Below are 15,165 nucleotides of genomic sequence, written 5' to 3' on the forward strand. Positions count from 1 at the left end.
GCCTAGTCTTTCTGTGGGCTGTCTTGAATTTAAACATCATGGATGGAATGGGATTGTGCTGATTTTGCAGTGTTTTTCGATTTTTGGGGGTGTTCATGGGGAGGGACATGCCATGTGGCTGGTGGCCATTTTGAGTGCAGCTACAGGCACTTGCCATGTGCTGGCAGGCAAGTGGCCATTTTGAATGCAGGCTTTGTTGTTAGGCCTCCAACCATTTTCCCTACTTTTCAACCTTTATTTATGCCAGGGGTAGTGAGTCTTGCATGGGCCTAGTATTTCTGTGGGTTGTCTTGAATTTAAACATCATGGAGGCCATAGATGAATTGGGATTGTGCTGATTTTTCTGTGTTTTTCGATTTTTTTTTTTTGTAAAATTTTGTGTTTTTCGATTTTTGACCTGTTGTTGGGGCCTTGACCAGGGGTAGTGAGTGGTGCATGGGGCCTAGTCTTTCTGTGGGCTGTCTTGAATTTAAACATCATGGATGGAATGGGATTGTGCTGATTTTGCAGTGTTTTTCGATTTTTGGGGGTGTTCATGGGGAGGGACATGCCATGTGGCTGGTGGCCATTTTGAGTGCAGCTACAGGCACTTGCCATGTGCTGGCAGGCAAGTGGCCATTTTGAATGCAGGCTTTGTTGTTAGGCCTCCAACCATTTTCCCTACTTTTCAACCTTTATTTATGCCAGGGGTAGTGAGTCTTGCATGGGCCTAGTATTTCTGTGGGTTGTCTTGAATTTAAACATCATGGAGGCCATAGATGAATTGGGATTGTGCTGATTTTTCTGTGTTTTTCGATTTTTTTTTTTTGTAAAATTTTGTGTTTTTCGATTTTTGACCTGTTGTTGGGGCCTTGACCAGGGGTAGTGAGTGGTGCATGGGGCCTAGTCTTTCTGTGGGCTGTCTTGAATTTAAACATCATGGATGGAATGGGATTGTGCTGATTTTGCAGTGTTTTTCGATTTTTGGGGGTGTTCATGGGGAGGGACATGCCATGTGGCTGGTGGCCATTTTGAGTGCAGCTACAGGCACTTGCCATGTGCTGGCAGGCAAGTGGCCATTTTGAATGCAGGCTTTGTTGTTAGGCCTCCAACCATTTTCCCTACTTTTCAACCTTTATTTATGCCAGGGGTAGTGAGTCTTGCATGGGCCTAGTATTTCTGTGGGTTGTCTTGAATTTAAACATCATGGAGGCCATAGATGAATTGGGATTGTGCTGATTTTTCTGTGTTTTTCGATTTTTTTTTGTTGTAAAATTTTGTGTTTTTCGATTTTTGACCTGTTGTTGGGGCCTTGACCAGGGGTAGTGAGTGGTGCATGGGGCCTAGTCTTTCTGTGGGCTGTCTTGAATTTAAACATCATGGATGGAATGGGATTGTGCTGATTTTGCAGTGTTTTTCGATTTTTGGGGGTGTTCATGGGGAGGGACATGCCATGTGGCTGGTGGCCATTTTGAGTGCAGCTACAGGCACTTGCCATGTGCTGGCAGGCAAGTGGCCATTTTGAATGCAGGCTTTGTTGTTAGGCCTCCAACCATTTTCCCTACTTTTCAACCTTTATTTATGCCAGGGGTAGTGAGTCTTGCATGGGCCTAGTATTTCTGTGGGTTGTCTTGAATTTAAACATCATGGAGGCCATAGATGAATTGGGATTGTGCTGATTTTTCTGTGTTTTTCGATTTTTTTTTTTTGTAAAATTTTGTGTTTTTCGATTTTTGACCTGTTGTTGGGGCCTTGACCAGGGGTAGTGAGTGGTGCATGGGGCCTAGTCTTTCTGTGGGCTGTCTTGAATTTAAACATCATGGATGGAATGGGATTGTGCTGATTTTGCAGTGTTTTTCGATTTTTGGGGGTGTTCATGGGGAGGGACATGCCATGTGGCTGGTGGCCATTTTGAGTGCAGCTACAGGCACTTGCCATGTGCTGGCAGGCAAGTGGCCATTTTGAATGCAGGCTTTGTTGTTAGGCCTCCAACCATTTTCCCTACTTTTCAACCTTTATTTATGCCAGGGGTAGTGAGTCTTGCATGGGCCTAGTATTTCTGTGGGTTGTCTTGAATTTAAACATCATGGAGGCCATAGATGAATTGGGATTGTGCTGATTTTTCTGTGTTTTTCGATTTTTTTTTTTTGTAAAATTTTGTGTTTTTCGATTTTTGACCTGTTGTTGGGGCCTTGACCAGGGGTAGTGAGTGGTGCATGGGGCCTAGTCTTTCTGTGGGCTGTCTTGAATTTAAACATCATGGATGGAATGGGATTGTGCTGATTTTGCAGTGTTTTTCGATTTTTGGGGGTGTTCATGGGGAGGGACATGCCATGTGGCTGGTGGCCATTTTGAGTGCAGCTACAGGCACTTGCCATGTGCTGGCAGGCAAGTGGCCATTTTGAATGCAGGCTTTGTTGTTAGGCCTCCAACCATTTTCCCTACTTTTCAACCTTTATTTATGCCAGGGGTAGTGAGTCTTGCATGGGCCTAGTATTTCTGTGGGTTGTCTTGAATTTAAACATCATGGAGGCCATAGATGAATTGGGATTGTGCTGATTTTTCTGTGTTTTTCGATTTTTTTTTTTTGTAAAATTTTGTGTTTTTCGATTTTTGACCTGTTGTTGGGGCCTTGACCAGGGGTAGTGAGTGGTGCATGGGGCCTAGTCTTTCTGTGGGCTGTCTTGAATTTAAACATCATGGATGGAATGGGATTGTGCTGATTTTGCAGTGTTTTTCGATTTTTGGGGGTGTTCATGGGGAGGGACATGCCATGTGGCTGGTGGCCATTTTGAGTGCAGCTACAGGCACTTGCCATGTGCTGGCAGGCAAGTGGCCATTTTGAATGCAGGCTTTGTTGTTAGGCCTCCAACCATTTTCCCTACTTTTCAACCTTTATTTATGCCAGGGGTAGTGAGTCTTGCATGGGCCTAGTATTTCTGTGGGTTGTCTTGAATTTAAACATCATGGAGGCCATAGATGAATTGGGATTGTGCTGATTTTTCTGTGTTTTTCGATTTTTTTTTTTTGTAAAATTTTGTGTTTTTCGATTTTTGACCTGTTGTTGGGGCCTTGACCAGGGGTAGTGAGTGGTGCATGGGGCCTAGTCTTTCTGTGGGCTGTCTTGAATTTAAACATCATGGATGGAATGGGATTGTGCTGATTTTGCAGTGTTTTTCGATTTTTGGGGGTGTTCATGGGGAGGGACATGCCATGTGGCTGGTGGCCATTTTGAGTGCAGCTACAGGCACTGGCCATGTGCTGGCAGGCAAGTGGCCATTTTGAATGCAGGCTTTGTTGTTAGGCCTCCAACCATTTTGCCTACTTTTCAACCTTTATTTATGCCCAGGGGTAGTGAGTCTTGCATGGGCCTAGTCTTTCTGTGGGTTGTCTTGAATTTAAACATTATGGAGGGCATGGATGGATTGGGATTGTGCTGATTTTGCAGTGTTTTTCGATTTTTTTGTGCTCTATAACTGAACTGATGTTCCTCTGTCTTCCATTTTTTTTAGGTGCACAAGACTCAAGAGAACCACCAGTGCCAGGAAGAAGTCCTGCAGCGGTGTGTGTGTGCAGCATAACGTCACGCGACGTCACGTCTGGCCTCAGACAACTCTACAATTCGTGCAACTGCGGCCTGCTGTCTGACCTGCTCTGAAGAAGATGGCCCCAAAGAAACTTCTCCGTAGCTCCTCTAGCAAGAAAGTTGCTAGTAAGGAGCAGAAGAAGCAAGTTACCAAGGAGGCTGGTGTGCCACCCACCACTTTTTTTGGGAGCAAAAAAAAAAGTACGCCTGCAGCAGCAGGATCTGCTGGGGACCAACCTGAGAGCAGCACCCCTGCTCCATTGGGTTCAGTGCCTCCACCACCACGCCAACTTAAGTCAAAGCCCTTGAGTGCTTCAGAGGCAGTCAGTGTACTTCTCCAATCACCATCGACCAGTGATGTTGGCTCATCGCAAGAAAGTAGCAGCAATGTCCCTGAATCAACACAGGTTGTTGTAACTCATCTGACAAGTGTTGAACAACCACAGCCGCAACAACAACACCATGTGCAAGTACACGCCCAAGTACATGTGGAAGGAGAGGCAGCAAAAGGAGATGCGCAAGCAAAGGTGCATGGACGTTCACAAGTGCCCACAATAGTTGTTCCTCCCGAAGTAGGGGCACATTTGGAAATCGACAATGAAGCTGAGGTATCATTGGAAGCCACTCCTCCTGATGATCATTCATTGTCTTCCACATCCCTAGCAAGGAAAAGATCAAGGGGGGTGTCTACATCTTCTTCAAGCCCACCTCGTTCTGGTGCAAGTGATCTGTCTTGGGAACCACGACAACTGCGGTCTGACAGTGAGGCAGAGGCACACCATGATCTGCCACCGGTACCTAAGCGTAAAAGGAAGGTCGTCCAAAAACTCAAACCTATGGAGTGTGATGAGGCTCAACAAGAAGTGACAGATACTGCTGGTGATGAAGCCTCTCACGATGACGACGAGGCAGTCATCACAAAGGTCACTGCAGCCCCACCGGGCATGCAGCAAAGAGACATTTTGACCCTATCCCGAGAAGCTGCTGAGCGTGATGATGATGTCGGCGAGGAGGCAATGGAAATGGAATCATTAGATTTGGAGTTAAGTAGTACACCAAAACCTACCGCTTCCATATTTCTTCCTCGCAAGAAGGTACCCACCTCGTCCTCGACCTCAATTCGTGGTGGTGAAAGTGCAAAACGTACTGAAGTTCGGCAATCCACATCCTCCACTTCATCTGTCATTAGCAGCAGGACCACCACCACCAGTATCGCCGCCTCCTCCGGCCCCCGAAGACATTTCAAGTCTCCAGTTTGGGACTTCTTTAGTGTTTGCCCAAAAAAGGAAAACGTAGCCATTTGTAGCCTTTGTAAGCTTCGATATAGTCGTGGTAAGCTTGGTTCTAACTATGGTACCGGAGGCCAGAGAGGTCATCTTGAGAGAAGGCACCCTGTCGAATGGTTTCCGCACCTAGAGGCGGTCAAGAAAGCCGGAATTGCACGTAATGAAAACGTTGATTTGTCATCTGCTGATGACGAGGAGGTAGAAGAAGACGATTCAAACACTTCACTTACACCCAGTTCCCATGTCAGCAGCACACCCCATGGGAGCCACACTAAGAGTGTGGGAGAGAGTGAGACATCAATGCGGAAAAGTTCATCAGCGAGCGTAACTGGGTCGAAGAGATCATCATCATCCCGTAAATCATTGGTCCAGGGCAACATTAAAAAGATGTTGTTTACAGAAGCGCAATATGAACGCAACCACCCAATGACCCGTCTGTATAACACTAAGCTGGCTAAAATGCTAGCTCTGGACCTTCTCCCTTTTTCTTTTGTAGAAGGGGTTGGTTTTCTAGAATTAGTGACAGTGCTCTGCCCTAAATGGAAGGTTCCTAGCCGGTTCTATTTTGCCCGAGTTGCGGTTCCAGCACTACATGAAGATGTTCTGAAGTTGATTGGGGCAGCTTTGGAGAAGAGTGCTGTTCACACTATACATCTGACAACAGACATGTGGACCAGTGGCGCAGGCGCTGATTACATGTGCATCACTGCACACTGGGTCTCTTTTTCAGGGGCTAAAGCAAAGCTAAACTCAGGTGTTGACACTAACATTGTTTTTAAAGGTGCTCGGAAACATGCAACACTAGCCATGTTTGGTTTGGAGAAACGTCACACAGCAGAAAACATTTTGGATGTCTTTAACACAAAGGTCCTTAACTGTCTGTCCCCACTAAAACGCAAGGTTGGTTATGTTTCCACAGACAATGGCTCCAATATAGTTAAGGCCATGAGGGACGGTTACTATTTCAGAGTGCCGTGTTTGGCGCACTGTATAAACCTGGTTGTCCAAAAATTCTTGGGTAATAAACGCAGTGCAGCGTACAGTGTATTGGACAACTGCCGAAAAATTTGCAAGCATTTCAGGCATTCTTTTAAGGCCCGCAAGCAGCTGAGGAGCATGCTATATCAAAGTCAAATGCCAGTGAAAGCACTCATCCAGGAGGTGGTAACACGTTGGAACTCAACCTTCTACATGCTTGAGCGTCTGTATGAGCAGTATACGCAACTCGATCAATTTTTCTTGAAAGAGGGTATAGAGGAGCTGAGGATGGGTGGGCCGCAATGGAACATAGTTGAAAGCCTAACACGCATGCTTCGTCCTTTTGAGGTCTTCACACGTGCAGTCAGCAAGGAGGACTCTAATTTGGGAAAAGCTATCCCATTGTTGTACATGCTGGAGGACCAACTGAAGGAGGTGTGTTCTGTGTTTCGAAAAGATGACAAAAAGAAAGACTCTTTGCTTCTGGCTGAGACATTATTAGAGCTCCTACAAGGTGATGAACGTCTTCAAAAGATCCACTCAGAACAGCATTACATTTGTGCTACTATTCTGGATCCACGCTACAAAAAGGCGCTGGCAGGCAGAGCATTCTTTCCTTTTGCTGATGAAGATGTTACAAAGTACAAACGTTGGCTAGCCTTGTCAGCCAAGAAGTTTGAAACAGAACGGCTGGAAATTGAAGGAAATGGCAGTACATCAGCAGGCCATCCCCAGTCAAAACAATCCACTTCTGCACCTGTGGCTGTGGCACAAGTGACCTCTCAGCCGTTAAAGACACCGGCAACCGCATCATCTGCACGAAAGGCAGCAGAAACATTGGAGGCTGAAGAGGATTGGCTAGCTCTGCGTGGGTTTGGTTCTCAAAAGGCCAGAGGCACAGCAAGAGCTACGCAAAGTGGAGGAACCTTGGAGGAGGACCTTGAGTCGATGGTGAAGGACTATCTGAATGACTCCACAGAGGTCTATGTTAATTCTGACCCATTGGCGTATTGGCATGGGAAAAAAGAATTGTGGCCACAGCTCACCAACCTGGCTTTAAACTACTTGTCTTGCCCACTCGCAAGTGTGTCTTCTGAACGGGTTTTCAGTGCGGCTGGTGGGATTGTAACTCCCAAACGGAGCCGCCTCTCGCCCAAAAATGTGGAGAGGTTAACAATGATCAAGATGAATCAGCACCTCATACCACCAGATATAAGAGTACGAGAGAGCGTGCCGGATGAAGAGGAGGTGGCCAGCACCATAGATGAGGGAATTTCTACTCTGTCAGGTGGCACTGACCTCACCCGGGCTGAATTCGCAGAGTATGATGACGAAGCCTTATTCTTATTCCTGGACCGTGATTCCGACTTCGAGCCCTGAAAATGAGACAACGAATCAATAACTTTCTTTTTCATCCTTATTCACTTTTATTCCTGTGTGTCTGTCTTTCTTTGTTGTGCACAGTTAATATAATTCAAACTTTAATCAGATAATCACAAAGACAAGCCCATCAGCAGAACTGTCTTCACTTGTTTGCTAATTTATTTGAAGGTGCCGCAGTCTGCATTCCTCAGGTTCACAAGTTCAGAAGAACATGCTCCTCTATCCTCCTCCTCCAGACTCCTATTTCCATCAAAGCAGAGGGCTGGTTTACGCCCAATGAAGAAAGACTCAGCACTTGTGGGGGTGTTGTTCTACCTCTTTGCAGGTGAGTTGACGGGTCTGGGGCCATTGCTGGGAAGCACTAAAAGTGGTTTGTGCCAAATCCGAGGCGGAAATTTTTTTGTGTTTTTGATGACTTGCTTGCCTTTGAGGTGCTCTTAGGGGGGGTTCCGTCTGTTTGTGGGTGAGTTTCATGGTCTGAGAGCATTGCTGGGACACTCTAATCTTGATTGCATTTGCTTTTCAGGAAATCCGTCGTGCAACCCCGACTTATGGCCCAGCTACGCAGCGCGTTTGGACCGAAGGCCCAGAAATATTGCAAGTATGAGAGTTTGCTTTTGGCCTGTTTGGGGGTGTTATACTTCTTGGCGGGTGGGTTGCCGGGTCTTGGGGCATTCCTGGGAAGGTCTAATACCGGGTAGAAGTGGTTGGGACTAAATCCAGGCCGATTTTTTTTTGGGCTATTTCTGACATTTTGCTCTATGTAGCGTTTTCGGGGGCCTGTTTGGGGGGCTTCCTGGTGTTTGCGGGTGAGTTTCGTGGTCTGGGAGCACTGCTGGGACACTCTAATCTTGATTGCATTTGCTTTTCAGGAAATCCGTCGTGCCAACCCCGACTTATGGCCCAGCTACGCAGCGCGTTTGGACCGAAGGCCCAGAAATATTGCAAGTATGAGAGTTTGCTTTTGGCCTGTTTGGGGGTGTTATACTTCTTGGCGGGTGGGTTGCCGGGTCTTGGGGCATTCCCTGGGAAGGTCTAATACCGGGTAGAAGTGGTTGGGACTAAATCCAGGCCGATTTTTTTTTGGGCCTATTTCTGACATTTTGCTCTATGTAGCGTTTTCGGGGGCCTGTTTGGGGGGCTTCCTGGTGTTTGCGGGTGAGTTTCGTGGTCTGGGAGCACTGCTGGGACACTCTAATCTTGATTGCATTTGCTTTTCAGGAAATCCGTCGTGCCAACCCCGACTTATGGCCCAGCTACGCAGCGCGTTTGGACCGAAGGCCCAGAAATATTGCAAGTATGAGAGTTTGCTTTTGGCCTGTTTGGGGGTGTTATACTTCTTGGCGGGTGGGTTGCCGGGTCTTGGGGCATTCCTGGGAAGGTCTAATACCGGGTAGAAGTGGTTGGGACTAAATCCAGGCCGATTTTTTTTTTGGGCTATTTCTGACATTTTGCTCTATGTAGCGTTTTCGGGGGCCTGTTTGGGGGGCTTCCTGGTGTTTCTGGGTGAGTTTTCGTGGTCTGGGAGCACTGCTGGGACACTCTAATCTTGATTGCATTTGCTTTTCAGGAAATCCGTCGTGCCAACCCCGACTTATGGCCCAGCTACGCAGCGCGTTTGGACCGAAGGCCCAGAAATATTGCAAGTATGAGATTTTGCTTTTGGCCTGTTTGGGGGTGTTATGCTTCTTGGCGGGTGGGTTGCCGGGTCTGGGGCATTCCTGGGAAGGTCTAATACCGGGTAGAAGTGGTTGGGACTAAATCCAGGCCGATTTTTTTTTGGGCTATTTCTGACATTTTGCTCTATGTAGCGTTTTCGGGGGCCTGTTTGGGGGGCTTCCTGGTGTTTGCGGGTGAGTTTCGTGGTCTGGGAGCACTGCTGGGACACTCTAATCTTGATTGCATTTGCTTTTCAGGAAATCCGTCGTGCCAACCCCGACTTATGGCCTAGCTACGCAGCGCGTTTGGACCGAAGGCCCAGAAATATTGCAAGTATGAGATTTTGCTTTTGGCCTGTTTGGGGGTGTTATGCTTCTTGGCGGGTGGGTTGCCGGGTCTTGGGGCATTCCTGGGAAGGTCTAATACCGGGTAGAAGTGGTTTGGGACAAAATCCAGGCCGATTTTTTTTTGGGCTATTTCTGACATTTTGCTCTATGTAGCGTTTTCGGGGGCCTGTTTGGGGGGCTTCCTGGTGTTTGCGGGTGAGTTTCGTGGTGTGGGAGCACTGCTGGCTATATATACTTTACTTTGCAAGAGGTTTGAAGCAAATCCATGGTGGCTGAGGGGACTAGGGCCTAGCTGCAGAGCGCGCGCGGAGTGATTTGGGAAATTTGTGAAAAAGTGACTAAGTCCCCATTTTTGTACTTTTGCTCTTTGGCTGTTTGGGGGTCTTCTACTCGTTTTCTCCTGGGTTGACGGCTCTGGGGCCATTGCTGGGAAGCTCTAATACCGGATAAAAGTGTTTTGGACCAAATCCCAGGCGGAATTTTTTTTGTGTTTTTGATGACTTGCTTGCCTTTGAGGTGCTCTTAGGGGGGGTTCCGTCTGTTTGCGGGTGAGTTTCGTGGTCTGGGAGCACTGCTGGGACACTCTAATCTTGATTGCATTTGCTTTTCAGGAAATCCGTCGTGCCAACCCCGACTTATGGCCTAGCTACGCAGCGCGTTTGGACCGAAGGCCCAGAAATATTGCAAGTATGAGATTTTGCTTTTGGCCTGTTTTGGGGGTGTTACGCTTCTTGGCGGGTGGGTTGCCGGGTCTTGGGGCCATTCCTGGGAAGGTCTAATACCGGGTAGAAGTGGTTGGGACAAAATCCGCGCGGAAAAGCCTTTAGTTTTGGCACTTTTTGTAACTTAGGGTTTCGTTAGGGTTAGCCCTAGCAGCAGGATTGCATGTGTTTCGGGGTGTTCTAGATTTTTCAAACTGAGTTCTGGGGTCTTAGAGCACTCGTGAGAATGTGTAATTTTGGTTGCAAGTCATTTGAAGAAAATCCATGGTGGGAAAGGGGGATTTGGCATAGTTAAAGAAAGCCTTTGCCACTATTCTTAACTTAGGGTTCGTTAGGGTTAGCAGTATTTCTATTGCATGTGTTTGAGTGGGGGGGATTTCGAGTCTTGGAGCGATGCTGGCTATGGCTACTTTTGCTTGGTTGCTTGCAAGTGGTTTGAATGCAATCCACGGTGGGTAATGGGTAATTAGGGTACTTCGGCCTACTTTTACTTTCAAAGTAAGTTTTGTCACCAGTTTTCTGCTAGGCCTCGTTTTTTGAGATTTGATTGGGGGTCTTCTACATTTTTGCGACTGGCTTTAGTAAGGGTCTGGGTGGAAGCACTGCTAGGAAGATCTAATTTTGTTCTAAAACACAGTTTACAGTACACCTAGCTTGAGGGGCAAGATCCGATACATTAATTTGCCCATACATCCTTCAAAAGGTGACTCAGAGTACGCACTTTCAAAAACATTGTACTGTCTACTAGGAAAAACAAATTGTGACTTTTTGCACTCCACAGCCTACATGCCTTATATTTATTTATCAGTGGTGTTGTAATATTATATCACTTCCTGTTTTTCGTTGAATAATTACAGGCCGGGTTTCAGTCTCTGCAATGGGGAAAAAAGGATGGAGTCAGGCTTCACAGTAGCGAGCCACAATTCAGCATCAGGCAGGCAGTGGACAGGGTGTCTTCTGGTGACCAACATCGATGGACGAAGCGTCGGCTGCAATGGAGGAGTGCCGCTAATAGGAGGATTTTTTTTCTGCGGGCAACTTACTTACCACTTCCAACAGGACCACTACAACCACATAGATACAGTATCCCTTGCCTTTTTCTCTGACTGTGACTGCATTTCTTGGCTCTCTCTCTGCTTCTACATTGATCCCTTAACACATCACTTAGTCCACTCTATCACATCTGCACCACACATAGTCATTTGTAAGTGCTCCTACGTAATTCGCAAGTCGCAGCACGCCCCAGGCCGTAGAGGACTGGGATGGCCCCAATGATGAAGCATGTCACCAAGGGGCAACCCTGGTGAGTGAGGGGACACCTAGAAAAAAAGCAATTTCTCCTTTTCTATCTACTATACCTTCTGTCAGGTTACGCAGCCCCTAAGCGCCTACCGTACTATGAAACTACATTTCCCATGAGTAGGCGGGAGACTTGCAGACTATTTAGTGAGACTATATGAGAGTACCCTTGTATGTTAGGACAGCACTTCACTGATGCCTGTCTTGTCTTCTGTTACAGGTATCCTTTCCCTGCTGACCCTACCTTTACCCATCCCACATTTTTTATTTTAGTTTGTTATTTTTCTCCCCCGCCTAATGCCTCGAACACCCTGTGTTTACACTTCTGGGTGTTGGTGACATTTGGAAGTGGAACCATATTTGCATCGACTGGATCACGGGGAGTAAACCTGACACCTTCCAGACCAACCCCATTGAGTGTTGTTGTGAATGGATTTATAGTGACCAGCAAGGCTCTCAGGTATCTGGCTACAGAGACCTTATGTTGAATATAGTTATCAATATTTCCACCCACCCACGCCCTGTACTGTCGCATTCTTTCTTCCACAGTTGTCGAAAGTACTAATTACTTTTAACTGACATGCATGCAGTTACAGTAGTGTATGCACTTTCAAAGATTGATGGATAGGTTTGTACCCAAAGATTTGTTTATGTTCACAATTGTTCGTCCATGCTGTGCTACTTTTTCTTGTCTCCCAAAACCTTTCCCAAAAACCCCCGTACCCATCCATTTTTCAAACCCTAACCCTCTTCCCCGGGCTGTGTGGTTTTGATTGATGTGTGACTAAATTACAGCAATAAATCCACACACTTGCTGGGGAGGATAAGGTGATAGCAACAGGCTGGTGAAGAAATCCGATGATATATTCTTACTCTGCTTGACAAAGACCCATGGCTAATGTCAAAGAACTTCAACCGAATTAGTTATACTTTAACATTTGTTAGGCTACAACGTGGCACTGTTCTAGTGTACTTCTGTCACCTGCTATATTCTGTATTGTACCTTTGTATTGCTCAGGAGCACAAACCAGATTTCATTTTCTTTTTTTCATAGGCAAGCAACTGCCACTGTGTCACACCACTAGTACCACCGCTATGAGGAAATTTTATCCGCCCAGGATTGCCAACCTTATTTGCTGTTTCCCGTGGAGCCAGCCCTGGGCCTAGCCCTACTTGCAAACAGAAATTACAGGTAAGATAGGCGTTTGGTTGGAGGTAGTATAATGGAGTATTAGGAGAGACGAGAGATTTGATTGACGGTAGTACTACTAAAGTCCTAGGACTATTCAGGAAAACAAACTTACTGTTATGTTAAACCCCCACCCACCAGACTCAAAAGCAGTAAAAAACAGGTATGGTCAGATAAAGTTTCAAAAAGTATATTTTTATAGCCCTAACAAAAGAATCTCCCGCAAGACCCTCCCTAACCCCAACGATTGTCCTTCAAAAGTCCCCAAAAATCACAACTCCCAATTCCCACCCCCCAAAAGTCTCTAAAAAAGGGGCAAGGGACACTATGGCAGGGTGCTGTTGGAATTAGCAGCCAGGGCATCATGCTCCTTGCGGAGGGTGGCAAGTTCGAAGCGGAGGCCCTCCACCACGTTCTTATAATTATGGACCTCCTGCTCCAGGTAGGACAGTCTGAGGGATAAGCGGCGCCGGTGTGCCTTGCAATTCCTGTGAGGGGCAGCTGCTTTCTTTGCTGCTGGCGGTGGCGTTTGGCTTTGGTAGCCCGGCTCCGTACCGCTGGAGCACTGCGCTGGCTGGCAGCCCGCACGGAGGAGGAGGCAGCTGTCCCAGTGGACGTTGTTGTTGTTCCAGACTGCGTCTCCTCCTCCTCCAGGGCCACCAGCCGCCGATATTCAGCAACAGTGGCATCCAGCCTCCGTTGCCGGGCCATTCGAGCCTGCTCCTTCCTCCTTGATGGTGTCTTGGATTTGGAAGGAGCAACTACATGAAAAAAGAAAGACATAGTCTGTAACCAATGCTCCTTAAGATTAACACAAAATGATTGAGCAGAAAGTTGTCACAGTACAAGTAGCAAATTGAAAGCACAGTGCATAACTATTGAGGACAGTATCTATGTAACCTCCGACTTCTTCATCCTTGCTCTAACATTAGTGGGAGTTTAAGGAACAAATTCTACGAGCACTATGGACTTCTATTACAGTCGACTATGACAGTACACCACTCTTATTCTTCTTCTTCTCTCTTGTTTAGGACAATTGGTACGTTATCTTATGCAAGCCGGCATAATGCCAGCGCAGTGAACTTGCACCCGAGAAAAACAGACGCACACCATGGTGAGTGAGACAGACTTGCGTTACTGTACCGGTCCAGTACATGCAGGTGGTGAAGCTCTTACTTTTCTATTACGGGTGGCACTGAGAATACTCTGTTAAAAGGGCTACTGCTTAATTAATTTAGCTTTCACCCTACAGTGCAAATGAGTATTAGAAAAGGAAAATGAAGAAGCTAAATTATCTGATTATCTATCACTTCACATGGGATGTATTGATGACATATGGGATGACTTTAGGTGCTTTGCTTATTATTGAGTGAACAGTGATACCCCCACACATGAATGACGTACTACTACTAAACTAAAGTTATTAAGGGAGGTAGGGAGTGCCCACCGTAATAACTGGATATATGCTGTGCTTGCAGTTGCAATACAAACTACTGCTACTATTCATGGTAGTCTTTGGACAACGTTACAACTTCTTTTCCTTGCCTTTCCTACACTGGAACGGACGTGCGGGTGCGGTGTTACATGCTCTTCAAAGTAACACTTAGTTCATCCAGTGACCGTCTACTCTCTCTAGATTCACATATGCTATCTAAGAGTCAGATAGTACCATGAATGATCCAGGCATCCATCCATTCAAAGTATATTGCACACATACAGTTTCTGTCTCACCCACCCAGGCTGTTCTCCTTCCACCCATCCTTGCTTCATCATTCACCCAGCCATGCACCATACCATTTTCTTACCTTCCCAGCCACCTCGGGGACCAAGCAAACACATATCATTCTTCTTTGCCAGTCATCATTACATTTCTCGTGCTTCCACACTTACTTACACCCTTCTTTCGCTTTTCGTTCATCCCATCCATCAAGTTCACCTCAGATCTGATTGGGATTCTTCTCGCCAAAAACTTCACAGCTAAGTCGAAGTACATTTAGAGGAGGCTACTACCTGCTTTTTTTATAATACACCCGTGCAGAAAGCACACTCTGCAGTCTTCAATCTCAATGACTAAGGAATGTATAGCTTACCTCTGCCCGCCACCACCGTGTGAACCCTCACAGGCATGTCCTTTTCCGGCACTTGCACCGCCTCCTCCCCAGAGTTGTCCTCCTCGTCCAATGCCACCACCTCCGCGCTGGCCCCGTCTCCAGATGTTCCACCTACAAAGTACATTTAATAATGTTAGAATACACCACTCACTACTATATAATATTTGGTCTAGGAGGAAGAAAGAAATGTGAAAAAAGTGTACAATTTAATAATTTTTGACTGTCTACTCTAGAGTAAAAAGGTCCCTTTTTCCAGGGAAGGCTGTTGTCTTGCTGCACTTTTTGGCACAACTGATGAATGTTTGCTTTTTACTTTTTAACACGCACCACTTTTTCTCCTAACAGACAGAACCTTGACTTCTAAGAACACGAGCAGGATCAAGTTCAAACCAGGTGAGAGCTCGGCTCGACCACAAGAAATGTGTCCAATTAATCGTCAGCACTAAGCACTTTTCCATTTTCAGTTACACGTTCACTTTTATGACAAACTTGAATTTAATAAATGTGTTTACTTTTAATAAAGCTTTTAAACTTAAATAGAGTCTGTGGTTTTTGGTCATCCAGACTAGAGTGGATGAGCTAAAGGTTTTCGAATTTTTGCAAGCATGAGTCCGTGCCTCTGCCAT

This window comes from Lissotriton vulgaris, chromosome 3_2 (assembly GCF_964263255.1).
Source record: "Lissotriton vulgaris chromosome 3_2, aLisVul1.2, whole genome shotgun sequence".
NCBI lineage: Eukaryota > Metazoa > Chordata > Amphibia > Caudata > Salamandridae > Lissotriton > Lissotriton vulgaris.